Raw genomic sequence first — 13812 nt, forward strand, 5'->3', positions numbered from 1 at the left:
AAAAAATATAATTACTCTATTATTATTTTAAAGTCAACTTAAAGTCATGTAATCAAAAACAAAATATCGACTTTTCACTTTGCTTCTAGTGAAACATGATCGAAGAACCTTACAACCCCGAATTTAGAATTGGAAGCTTTACAACCTCATATTTAATATTTTTTATTTGCTTGTTTCGGTCTTTCCACGATGTAATATTTGTTATGTGTGTAATTTTTTTTTTAAAAAGTCCAATAATCTATTTTAGATGAACTTCTTCAACGGTATTATCTATTGGGCTTTGATTATTAAATCCAAAAGAAGAGTATAGAGGCTAAATTCATTGGATTAAAAGTAGATAGATCAGATTTCAAATGTTAAAAAGTATAAGGGACCAGAAGAATAAAAAAACCAATGCTATGTTATGTTATGATGCATGTTCTGTTTTTTGTTGCCGTTGCCATATTCTTGGTGAGTTTAGTTAGAAGGAATTTTTGGGTATAATTTCAGTGTGTACTTTCTTGTTTTTTAAGTTATTTAAGTACAACTAAATAAATATTTAAAAAAAAACCTACCACTATGGTTTAATTTATTGATTATATTGATTAAATTTTAAGTTAAATCGAGTTTTTTCTCGAAAATTTAGATCAAGTTTGAATATTGGAATCAATATTGCTTGGAGGGCTTTAATTGAACAAGCATTGATACGAGCAACGAGCACTAGGAGTGTAATTGCGATAAATAAAAAAGAATACAAGTAAGTTGTTTAAACAGTTTAATTTTTCTATGATTACAAAGCTTTGTTTAAAGAGATAATCTAATACCTTTCAACCTCGTACAACAAGTGGTATAAGTCTTAACACACATCGGTTTAACAATCTCACTTTTGCATCTAAAGATCTAGATCACTCTCCTCTAAGTTCCCTCTAAAAACTTATGTTGTAAATTAATGGCCTCTTTGGATGGGCGTTTACCTCCAGTATAATGTGTTTAGTTTTCTTTTTGTTTCACACTACAGTATCGCTACATTATCTAATCTCATCGTTATTTTTACACTAACCATAGATAAATGCACTACCAATCCAAATGGGCCTTAAGTAAAACACTACTTTACACTCTCAATACACTCACAATTACAAATTCCTTAATGAACAAATAATTGCTAAAAGCTCTTAGTACACAACCTATACAAGTTTCTTCAATATATAATCATCAATTACAATCAGTCTTCCCTATTAAAATGCTGCCAAAACAATATATATAATACTCCCTCCTACTAAAATTGTTTAGCTTCTTATTTTTAAATTTCTTGTAGATAAATTTTAAAATTTAAAATAAAACCTTCAATGAAATAATTTTTAAATATATTTTTTATAAAATTTAATTAAATAAAATATTTAAAATAATTGAGTTTGACTTCATTTTAGACCAGTTCATGAGTCGGGCCATCGGGCTACACAAAGGAAGCACAATTCCATCGATTTTTCAATGATAACACGTTTTCATAAATAATTTCATTTTTGTTAAACTTATGCTTTTATGGAATCATAATTAAATACCAAATTAAAACATATAATTTTCGAAATTTAAAAACAACATGCTTTTAAAAAGGTATAAATTTTTGGACGTTGTGAAGATGCTAATATCTTCTTCACATGTAGCTGAAATTTGAATTCAAGCTCTTTTTTGTTTTTCAAAGTGTAGGCCAAATAGTTTTCTTTTTAAAATAATTTGCAAAATTTTCTTCTTAAAAAGGTGATTTTATAGGTATTCGATGACACCTAAACAAAATAATAACATAATGTTTCCTCAAATATCATCGGGTCAATTTTGTTCAAAAAATAATTTCGACATATATTATGTTATTTTTTAAGTAAAAATTTTAAAAGAAATGAATAAATTAATTGTTTTCACATTAATATACTATCATATTAATTAATATTAAATTTATTACTATAACATAATAATACTAATAAATCTTATTCTAATGTCAATTTAGTAGTATATTTAACAATAAGAATCATTCTCATTAGTTCAAAAGTTCTTCTAAATTTATGTTTATATATATATATATATATATATATATATATATATATTAAAGATTATAGATTTTTATAGTTTAATAAATTTTATAATTTTTAATAGTTAAAAATTTAATATTTTTTACATGTTATGAAATAAAAGAGAAAATAAAAGAATAAGAAATAGGAGAGCAAAATATAATTTATTTATCTTACTAATAGGATGTTTACAATTTTCTCTTAAGTCTATGTTTATAGACATAAGGAGTATAAATGAAATAAAACGATACTTCTAATGAATATTAGAGTCCTAAAGTAAATCAAACTTATCTTAATATGGATGAACATTAGTTTAATAATAAAATATTTATAGCATTACAAAATTTATAATATTTACAAGTTTTTACATATTTAAATTTTTTAAAAACAATTTTAATAATATTTTAATTGGTCTACGACTAATTGATGTCAATCAGCTTGGTCAACTCACCACATCTTCAATCAACATTCCACATCATTGTTTAACTTACGACATCATTAGTCAATATGCTATGTCATCGTTGATGTTGCACGTTCTTATTGGTATTTTTTTGTTTTTTAATGTCGATACCAAAATAGGTAACAAATCAAATTTCAAACTCCCAAATAAAAGAATAAAATTTTTAGGTATTAAAATGAAAAATTGGGTATAATTCAAAGGTCAAATTGTGAACAAAATTAGTATGATGTATTATTTGGTTAACATCTTTTGATTATTATTATTAGTGACAATTACATCAGCCAAATGCAATTTCAGTTATTAATGTAATTTATTTTATTTTATTGATATTTTTTACTAAAATTGACATCTTTAAAGTTTTTTAATAGCATTTTAATGAAGTCAAATCATGAAAATTTCCAAGTTAAGTAAAGATATTTTAAAATATATATTTTAATCTCGTCTTTGTATTTAAAGATATTTGATTTGTAAAAAAATTACATTAAAAAGATTTTTGTTGATTCGTTTTATGTTGGAGACTTTTATCGAGTTGAATCAAAGGAATTAGATATTCAAATTGATTATAATTAAACAACCCATTTTGTGTTTATTTAAGAAAATTATTGTTCCAATTTTAGATATGAAATTCAGAAAATATTTGACTCATAAAAACAAAAGATTTATTTATTTATTTAATATTAATCTCATTATAAATTCTTATCATATCTGCGCTTTTTAATACCATATCTATATCCTCTTACATTAACAATAATAATGTTGTCGGTCGAACTAATACTCAACCGAGATAAAAAAATTATTTTGTAACATGGAAATTTCACCTAAATATCCCTCTCTTGGTCATATATAATATTATAAGCTAGTTAAAGTTGAAACATATCTCTCAGCTGCTATTATTTTTAAAAATATGTATTAGGTGCACTTAACATACCTTTATAATTTCAAAAGAAAACAAAGCAATTTATTATTTAATATTTGCACTTATACTTATATCCTTTTACCTTTAAGGATATATGCTCATAATTCTTATTAAAATATGAATTGGAATTAAATAATATTTACTAGCACATTTTATATCTTCAGTCATCTATCATGGAATAAATAATTTGATATTTAAGTTTAACAATGGTATTTGTGTTAATTTTTTAGTCCAATTAGGTATTTATATTTGACAAAAGTTATATATTTTGGTACCTAAAGTAACTTGTTAACGTGTTAATGTTTAATTTAAGTTTTAGAGTTGATTTGATGAAAGTTTATTGTTAATATTTTTATATTTGATTTTGTTTAGGATTTCGTTAATAGAATAAGTTTTTATTAATTGTGAATTTGTTTAATTTGAGTTTAATTTGTTAAATACATTATAATATATGTGATTTAATTGAGTTTTAGGGTTGATTTGATGACAATTAACTGCTAATATTATTAGCTAATTATGAATTTTCATCAACTCAATTCTAAAACTTGAGTTAAACCTTAAAATGTAAACATTGTTACCTTCAAGTACCATTACATTCTAACCCTGTAACACCCCAAACCTGACCTAAACGTTATGACCAAATCTTGAGGAATTATATAAACTTGTTTTAAATTCCAGATTTAAAACTAGAAAAATGAGTTTTTTAAAAAAAATGTTAATTTTAACAAATCTCTTGCAAATTTCAAGAATATACACATAGGTCTTACTTACTTAGTAGAAAATAGTTAATTTGTTACTTAATTTCGCATTGGAAGTTTCAGAGTTGATAATTTGTAAAACGCAATTTCAAAATGTGAAACTGAATAAATTTGCAATTTATCAAAAGCATAATCTAGTAGAAAACCCAATAAAAACCAAAAATGAAGTCCAAAATATTTAAACAGACCAGAGTTAAATTTAAAAACATAAATTGACTCATTTTATTAACTAACAATCCAATCTGAGCACATGTATGCTACCCAGTCCTAAGTTTGTTGATTACCTGAGAATATAAAAATATTGCAAAGCTCAGTGTGCAACTCAACCCTCATGCAAATAACAGAGTTCAGATAGTCAAACATAATACCATAACTGAACAAACATAGATGAGATGGTAATTTTATGCAATGCAACATAATAGACAAATCAGATACTGATAGCATGCCATATCATGCGATGCATCATATTTCACATATCAGATATAAATCCTACCCCATCTGTTACACACCATTTCCGTCTGTTGTAGGCCAATTTTGGCCTATAAAATAACAAACCCACTTAACCCAAACCAATGTCAGACCCAAAACGAAGCCCAATAAACAACAAAAAAATTAAACAAATCAACCCACCCCAAAAATAAAATAAAATGAACCCAATTTCCAAGGCCCAATATGCAAACCCTAGCCCAAATCACAAACCCAACTAGCCCACAACCTATTTTCAAAAATCAGAAACCCTAGCCGCAAGCCTCAACCACCCTCTGCAACTGCCCTCTGCCACCACCTGCTCCACCGCCACGGTCGCATCACCACCGCCCACTTGCACCTGCAAGAAAAGACAGCAAGAAATAATAATAAAATTTTTAAAATGATGGCTATAAAAAGCCATTCAAAAATCATATAAAGGGTTCTTTTTTTTTTGCTCCAACAAAATAAAAAAGAGAATACAAAGAATAGATTTCAATAAAAAAAAAGCAACAAGCAATCAAGAACAAATTCGTGGTGCAAAGGTCCATTTTTGTTTACCTTTCTCTTTATTTTTCCGCATATATATATATACATATTTCTTTATATTTCTTCCTAAATAACAACATATATATATATATATATATATATATATATAGATATATATATATATATAGATATAGATAAAAATATAAAAAAAATAAAAAAAAAATATACCTTTTTAATTTTTCGGCCACCGTGTACCGTGGTCGGCGGCGGTGTCCGACGGCGATCCCTTCGTCGGATTCTGGGTTTGTCCAGAGAGGAATGAGAGAACCCCCCCTTTTTTTTTCTGAAACAAAGAAAAAAAGAAATTTTAACAAAAAACTTTGCTTTATATAGAGGACTAAAACGACGTCATTTTGGTCTGGGACTTTAAACCCCAAAACGACGTCGTTTTAACTTGGACCGGATCGACCCGACCCGACTCGCCTAGGATCCGCGTGTTTTTTAACAGAAAGGCTAATTGCGCTTTTAACCCTTCCGCTTTTTTATTACTTTGCAATCAAGTATTTTTCGTTTTTTTAATTTTACCCTGTAATTTATTTTGACCTTCAATTTAGTCCCTCTTGGTGCTGTGCGTTTTGGAAGGAGGGGATATTGCCCATTTTGGTCCTCCCTTGTTATCCGCGTGCCCAAATTGGTCATTCTCTTCTTTATTTATTTTCAAATTGCCCCCAAACTTCCATATTAGTTTCAATTTAGTCCTTTTTTCGCATCAATTTGTCTAACACTATTATTTTTATTTTTATTTTTATTTTTTATATTATTATTATTACTATTATTATTATTATTATATATTAGTATATATTTTTTATTATATACATATATGTATTTATATTTATACATAGTATTATTTTTTAATTACTTTATTTTAATATTTTTTTATATTATATTTGTTTTTTTGTATTTCAATATTATTACTATTATTATTATTATTATTATTATTATTATTATTATTATTATTATTAATAATATTAGTATATATTTTATTATATATGTATATGTATTTATATTTATACATAGTATTATTTTTAATTACTTTATTTTAATATTTTTATTATATTATATTTGCTTTTTATATTTCATTATTATTATTATTATTATTATTATTATTATTATTATTATTATTATTATTATTATTATTAATATTAGTATATATTTTTATTATATATGTATATGTATTTATATTTATACATAGTATTATTTTTAATTACTTTATTTTAATATTTTTATTATATTACATTTGCTTTTGTATTTCAATATTATTACTATTATTATTATTATTATTATTATTATTATTATTATTATTATTATTATTATTATTATTATTATTATTATTATTAGTGTATATTCTTATTATATACGTATATATATATTTATATAATACTATTTTAATTACTTTATTTTAACATTATTTTATATTTACTTTTTTGTATTTCATTATTATTGCTAGTATTATTATTATTATTAATATTAGTGTATGTTTTATTATATAGGTATATATATATATTTTACATATAGTATTATTTTTAATTACTTTATTTTAATATTATTATTATATTATGTTTATTTTTTGTATTTCATTATTATTTCTAGTATTATTATTATTATTATTAAAATAAGTATATGTTTTATTATATATGTATATATATATTTTTTATATATAGTATTTTTTAATTACTTTATTTTAATATTATTATTATATTATATTTACTTTTTTGTATTTCATTACTATTGTTAGCATTATTATCATTATTAATATTAGTGTATGTTTTTATTATATAGGTAAATATATATTTTATATATAGTATTATTTTTAATTACTTTATTTTAATATTATTATTATATTATATTTATTTTTTGTATTTCATTATTATTTCTAGTATTATTATTATTAATATTAGTATATGTTTTATTATATATGTATATATATATTTATATATAGTATTTTGTAATTACTTTATTTTAATATTATTATTATATTATATTTACTTTTTTGTATTTCATTACTATTGTTAGTATTATTATCATTATTAATATTAGTTTATGTTTTTATTATATGTATATATATATATATATATATTTATATATAGTATTATTTTTAATTACTTTATTTTAATATTATTATATTATATGCCTTCCTTTTGTGTTTATTTATTTATTGTTTTATTATTAACTAATTTAGCATTATTAATTACTATTTATTATTGTCCTTGTTAACATGTCTTCATTTTATTAATCTATGATCGTTACTATTGATAATATTTTATTATTTTCTACTTTGACTTGTCGTGTCATTATTATTATTATTATTTCTGTTATTATTCGTATATATTAATATTATTGTTATTTTTATTCTAATATTGTATTTTAATATTTTTTCATTAATTGTATCATCGTGTGCATTATTTACAAATTCTTGTTACGAATAATATTATTTTTATGCTTTTAATTAATTTTAATAAATAAGACAACGTACCGATTTCAACACCAAGTCACTGATTTCATCGCTATGTTGGGTGAATATCATTGGCTTGCGTTAAAAACGAGACGTCCTTCTAAAAAACTAAAATTTCAAATTCTCGTAGTTGAATCGAATCGCAATTAAATATTAAATTAAACTTGTATTTTTTAGAATTAAGACAACGCGTGTTTAACAAGATACCAATTTTGGGCGTCGCGAGGGTGCTAATACCTTCCTTGTGCGTAACCGACTCCCGAACCCTTTTTATCTCTGGATCTTTGCGTAGACCCAAATTCGACCTTCATTTTTGTTCAAAAATAAATTTCCTTTTTTTTAAAAAAAGAGAGGATTTATTAGGTGTTCGATCACACCTAAAAAAAAGATCGGTGGCGACTCTTTTTCTTTTCAAAACCAAAATTCCATTTTCAAATTTTCAAATAATCGCCTCAACTAGCGGTCAAAGCGAAATTTTTAAGTCGTTACAGTTGGCGACTTCGCTGGGGACATCTTTTGAGAGTCGAGTCTAGAATTAAATGCGTGTTGTCAAAATTTTCAAAATTCCTTGTTCAAATTAATATTTAGTCGTGATCCTTAAATTTTTGTTTTTGAAAAGTCATGTATTTGCATCATGTTGTAAATATTCTTCTAACTTGTTTTGTCTTGTTGTTTTTCAGCTCTAAGTTTGTATGGTTTTAGTTTTTTAGTTTAGTTTTTAAATAAAACGTAAAGGTTTGTAAGTTTCTCCTCACACACCGTGCACTTGCATTTTTGCATAACATGAGCTATCTACCCGGGTTCCGGCCGCTTAAGTGGAAGTAAACGCTATGCCTTCGTGAGTTAACTCGTCCCTCCGCACAGGCTAGTGAATACTTCCGGGTTACATACGACTTATGCTTTCGTGAGTTAACTTGTCCCTCCGCATAGGCATAAGTAAATGTAATCTCTCGAATTGAACTCATGAGCCTGTGATGGGATACGATCGAGGCTTCGTACTAGTCTTAGTAGACAATAGTACGAACAATTCGAGTACCTATCTAAGATCGAAACCGCATGTAGTGAACCATATAAGCCACCTAATTAGAGCCATGCCGAACCTCTGTCCATTAATAGTCACCAAAATAAGTACATGGGAGAAACGCCTCCTGCCTTTCATTTCCTTTACATTTACATTGTTTATGCAAAAGAATTGAACCGGGTAGCTTTATTTGTTGAAGTTTCTATAGTTTTTCTCAGTTCATATTTGTTGTGATTACTAACCAAGGTTGCTTGTCTTTATTTTTATTTTTCATTATGCATCATAGGCATCTTGATTAAGAAGGTGTTGATTAGAGATTGGTTGCCAAAAACGAGTTTCTGATGGAGGAGTCAATTACGCAAGTAATCGAGAAAAATGTCGTTGTTCGAGACTGGTCTTTGAAAACCCAGAAAGCAAAAGGGAACAGTTTAACGGAAGGATGTATCTCCAATCTTCCCGAACATGTAACTTCAAACGTTCGTCAGAATAACCTCGAAGACTTGACTTAGATTTGGAAACAGTGGGACTCAGATACTAGGGGGATTTTCACTGACAAGTACGTGGATATAGCTTACTTGATCGCCGTCAATGTAGACAAACAGTTGATTCAAGCCATAGTTCGATTCTAGGACCCATCATACCAATGTTTCACTTTCAATCAGGAAGATATGACTCCAACCATAGAAGAGTATGCTGCCTTGCTTCGTGTTGACAACATACACTTCAACAAGATATATGTGAAAGAGCCCAAACCAATGACTTTCAAGAAAAAACTAGTGAGGTTTGTAACACCCTTCACCCGTATCCCTCGCCAGAACAGGGTTCGAGGTGCTACCAGATTTAAACTCAACCATTTATATAAAACCAGGCCGTAAAATTTTTTTTGATCAATTTTATACTTTTTGTACACGCGTATATTATCCTATAATCGGGCTTACAAGGCTCCAAAACATTCATGAGGCATTATTAAATATTTACCAATATCTTAGTCTTGTATCATTTACTTACTCAACAATAAATCACAATTCAAATTCTAAATGGTATTTCACATAATTCATATAACCTTTCACCATGACCGAATACACACATACACATATGACATCTTCACCTATGCTTCTCATTTCACATTCATGATTCAATTCCAATCGATCTAACATGCATATGTATATATCACATACCTGGCCAACTTAATGTATTGAATGAATTCAATTGCCGATTTAACACAAGGTCTCATAGTCTTAGACTTTTATCAAATCACCGGCATTTAGCTTGCTAGGTTTTAAACCCGAATTCATCACTGGCACAAAGCCTGTTAGACTTTAAGTCTGAACTCATTCACTGGTATTTCGCCTGCTAGGCTTGAAGCCCGATATCATTTCACTAGCATTATAGCCTGCTAGGCCCGAAGCCCGATATTATCTCACTGGCATTATAGCTTGCTGGCCTGAAGCCCGATAATATTATTCACCAGCTTAAAGCTTGCTAGGCCGAGGCCCGAATATCACATTTCGATAAACAATTCACCTGTTCTTTCATACTTTCATAACTTATACTTCAATTACGTATAACTGAAATACATATCTATGAATAAAAAATTTCATCCTTTCAACCACATAGGGTTTAATTTCCACATTGGAACACATATCTTAGTACATCATTTAATAGTATCAAAGTCGACTAGATATGCTAGTCACATACGACTTATAACTTTAATTTAATATTCATTCAACACAAAGAACATATGTATATATATATATATATACAATCAAACATCTTCTTAATTATGATTATTCAACTCTTAAGCATATAACATGATCAAACACAAACACTTAAGAACTTACCTTGGATTTAATCGAATAACTACGGATTGACTAATCGACTAGTTTCGCTTTCCCTTTATCCAAAATTAGCTCTTTATGCTCTTGAGCTTGGATTAAACAAATTTAACTTATTGTTAATCAACTAATCAAGCATTGTATTATGAGTATATTCGGCTTTCACACATATTAAACATAGTAATAATCATGCACATTATAATCAAAGTGCAATTAATCCCATACACAAAAATATACGACACTTCATTTCCATCTACTTATATACACGTATCACATAAGACCATTTCATACTTTCTATCACCTAAATAAATAACAAATTTTCCAATTAATTTCTTAAGTCCACATTCGGCATCTATATCCAGAATAACACATTAGCTGATTACTATAAATCATCTAATTCAACTTTTAATAATCTCACTTTGCAAATAATCACTCATTTCATTCACCAAAATGTCATTCGGTAATTATTCAAACAGAATTATCATTTAAACATTTTTCACCTAAATCACACATACATATCATGCTAGCACATAACACCAATACCCGAATAACATTTTAAACACTTATTCAATTCATTAACTATTTGATCATTCGGCAATTATATCTCCCATTCAAGCCTTATTTTAAACTACCATGTACAATTCTTGCATTATACTCTAATAGCCGATTACCATCTATCTATCTAACCATAACTATCCTTATTCATCAAGCTCAACTCATCTATCATCACATTTAATATCAAAAATATCAAACACCTTCAAAGACACCCACACAACCCATATATTTCACAATTTCATATTTTAACCACTAAATTTCCACATTTCACAATTTAATCCAAAATTGACAGTTTTACCAAAATTCACTTAACAAAACTTATTAATCTAACATCAAAGATTTATTTTCTATCATTAAACATCAAGATACTCAAATATTCAATAATGGCATCATCCAAATACTTTAACAATTTTAAAATTAGAGGTACGGGCTAGCTAGATTACGAAGTAACGATCTCAAAAACGTAAAAATCACTAAAAACCGAGTCAAAATGGACTTACCAATTTAACATGCAATGGCCGAATACTTTGAAGCTTCAATGGTTTCTTTTTCTTTTAACTTTCGGCACTAGATTGATGAGAATGAAGCCAAATTTTTATTTTGTTTTATTTATTAAAACACTTATTAGCTATTTTACAATATTAACCTTCAAAAACATTTAAAACTACTCCAACTACCCTTCCACTATCATCCATTAACACAAAAATGGTTTAATATTCTTATAAAGACTTTCACTTTAATAAACCATAGCTATTAGACACCTTAATTAATAGCATACAAGTTTTAAACTTTACGTGATTTAGTCCTTTTTGCTTAATTTACTATCGAAATGATAAAATTTTTCAACAAAACTTTAATACCATCTTATTGCCACTCCGTAAATATTTATAAAAATATTTATGACTCGATTTATAGAAACGAGGTTTCGATACCTCATTTTCTAAACCCACTTGAACTTAATAAATCGCTTATAAAACGAAAATCACAATATCAAAAATATTTTTAAAATCACAATTAACTCGTAAATATTAAATGTAATATTTACAAACCTACTCGTCAGATTTAATGGCCCCAAAACCACTATTCTGATTAACCCTAGAAACGGGCTATTACAAGGTTGACGGGAATGACCGATATATGGGCTGAAACACAGATAAAGAAAAAGAATGAAGTCAGTTGTGTTTCGTGGTTTTCTCTGCGAGACTTAGTTCAAAACCATCCAGATATTGCGAAGAGAGTGGATCTGTTTGCTTTGGCCATTTACGGATTAATTGTCTTCCCAAAAGTTCTCGGGCATATAGAAGTCGCGATAGTGGATTTCTTCGAAAGATTGAGATAAGGGATCAACCCCGTCCCGACTATCTTGGCCGAGACTTTTAGATCTCTAAGTTGTTGTAGGAGGAAAGGGGAAGGACGTTCTATCGGATGTGCACAGTTACTTAATGTCTGGATTCTAAGCCATTTCTGGAAAGTGGAGCGCATACCTTTCCACATGTTTTCAAAAACATTCGCCCCATTGAAAGCTTGCCTTGAGAAAGATTGGCCAAAGGATGTCACTGAACAGCATTGGGTTTCAGTTTTTTATAACCTTCGTACCGAAAATATAACCTGGAGAGTACCATAGATCCGTCCTTCAGTTCTATTATACAAATGTGGGAGCCAAGATTAGGTGCCTTTACTAGGACTATGGGGAGGAATTAGATACGCTCCGTTAATGGTTCAAAGATAGTTTGCTTCACGACAGTTCATACCCGTTACCGGAGGATTGGCACAATCAGAGTTCACCTTTACGGGTGAAGGCTACATGAAAAGAGTCTGAGATACTACAAAGTCTTGGAAGGAAATTCACCTAATAGAGTTAGCCCTTTATGCTAATACTATCACTCAGTATTATGACTTATGGAGAAAACGACGAGTGAATAGTCAACAAATCTCACTGACGAGTTACACTTTCCAGAATCCTTTCTCAGAAGAAATGCCATCTCAGTTGGAAGTAACGAGACATGAATTCGAACGTGAAAAGGCTACGCTGTTACGGGATATTAGTTCTCTTCAAGAGGAAAACTACCAGCTGAAGATTGGGGTTCAAATTGAAGAATCCAAAACCATGAAAGTTCAAAAAGAAGCTGGGATCGTGAGAAACGACTTAAATGACCTTCATTTGGAAAATAAGAAATTAAGAAACACTATAAAAAATAATGGTTTGGGCAAGTTGTCAGTAGAATGGAAAGAAGAAATTAGCAATACCAAAGGTGGGATGGATTTCTGGAAAGGGAAAGCAAAGAAAAAAGAGGAAAAATCTGCACGTGCTATGATAGAGTTAAGGAAGAAGAATGCTGAGTATGAAACTGTGTCTACAGAATTTGTGACTAGTCAGTCTAAACATCAAGAGCTAATAGGGAAAGTACGAGATTTAGAAAATACGCTGCAAGCTCAACAGCAACAGTTGGATAATCTCCTAAAAGCTTTGGAAGAAAAGAATAGTCAGTACGACAGACATACTCACGCCTACGAAAGAGCTATCCAAGAAAAAGAAATGTAACTCGGCTTTTTGATCAACGAAATTCGCAAGGTGGCTATGTAAGTCGTGCAATCATCAGATGAAGCCGAAGTTTTCAGTTGCCAATTCCCTCCGAGTCAAAGATCAAGCATATCAGAATTCTTAGAACGAGTGAAGAAACAAGGCGATGTGGCTAGAAAATTTATGTAACTGTTGAATCAAAGATAGTGACACATTTTATAATAGACTCTTTTGATTAATG

Source organism: Gossypium arboreum, chromosome 6 (genome assembly GCF_025698485.1).
Source record: "Gossypium arboreum isolate Shixiya-1 chromosome 6, ASM2569848v2, whole genome shotgun sequence".
NCBI lineage: Eukaryota > Viridiplantae > Streptophyta > Magnoliopsida > Malvales > Malvaceae > Gossypium > Gossypium arboreum.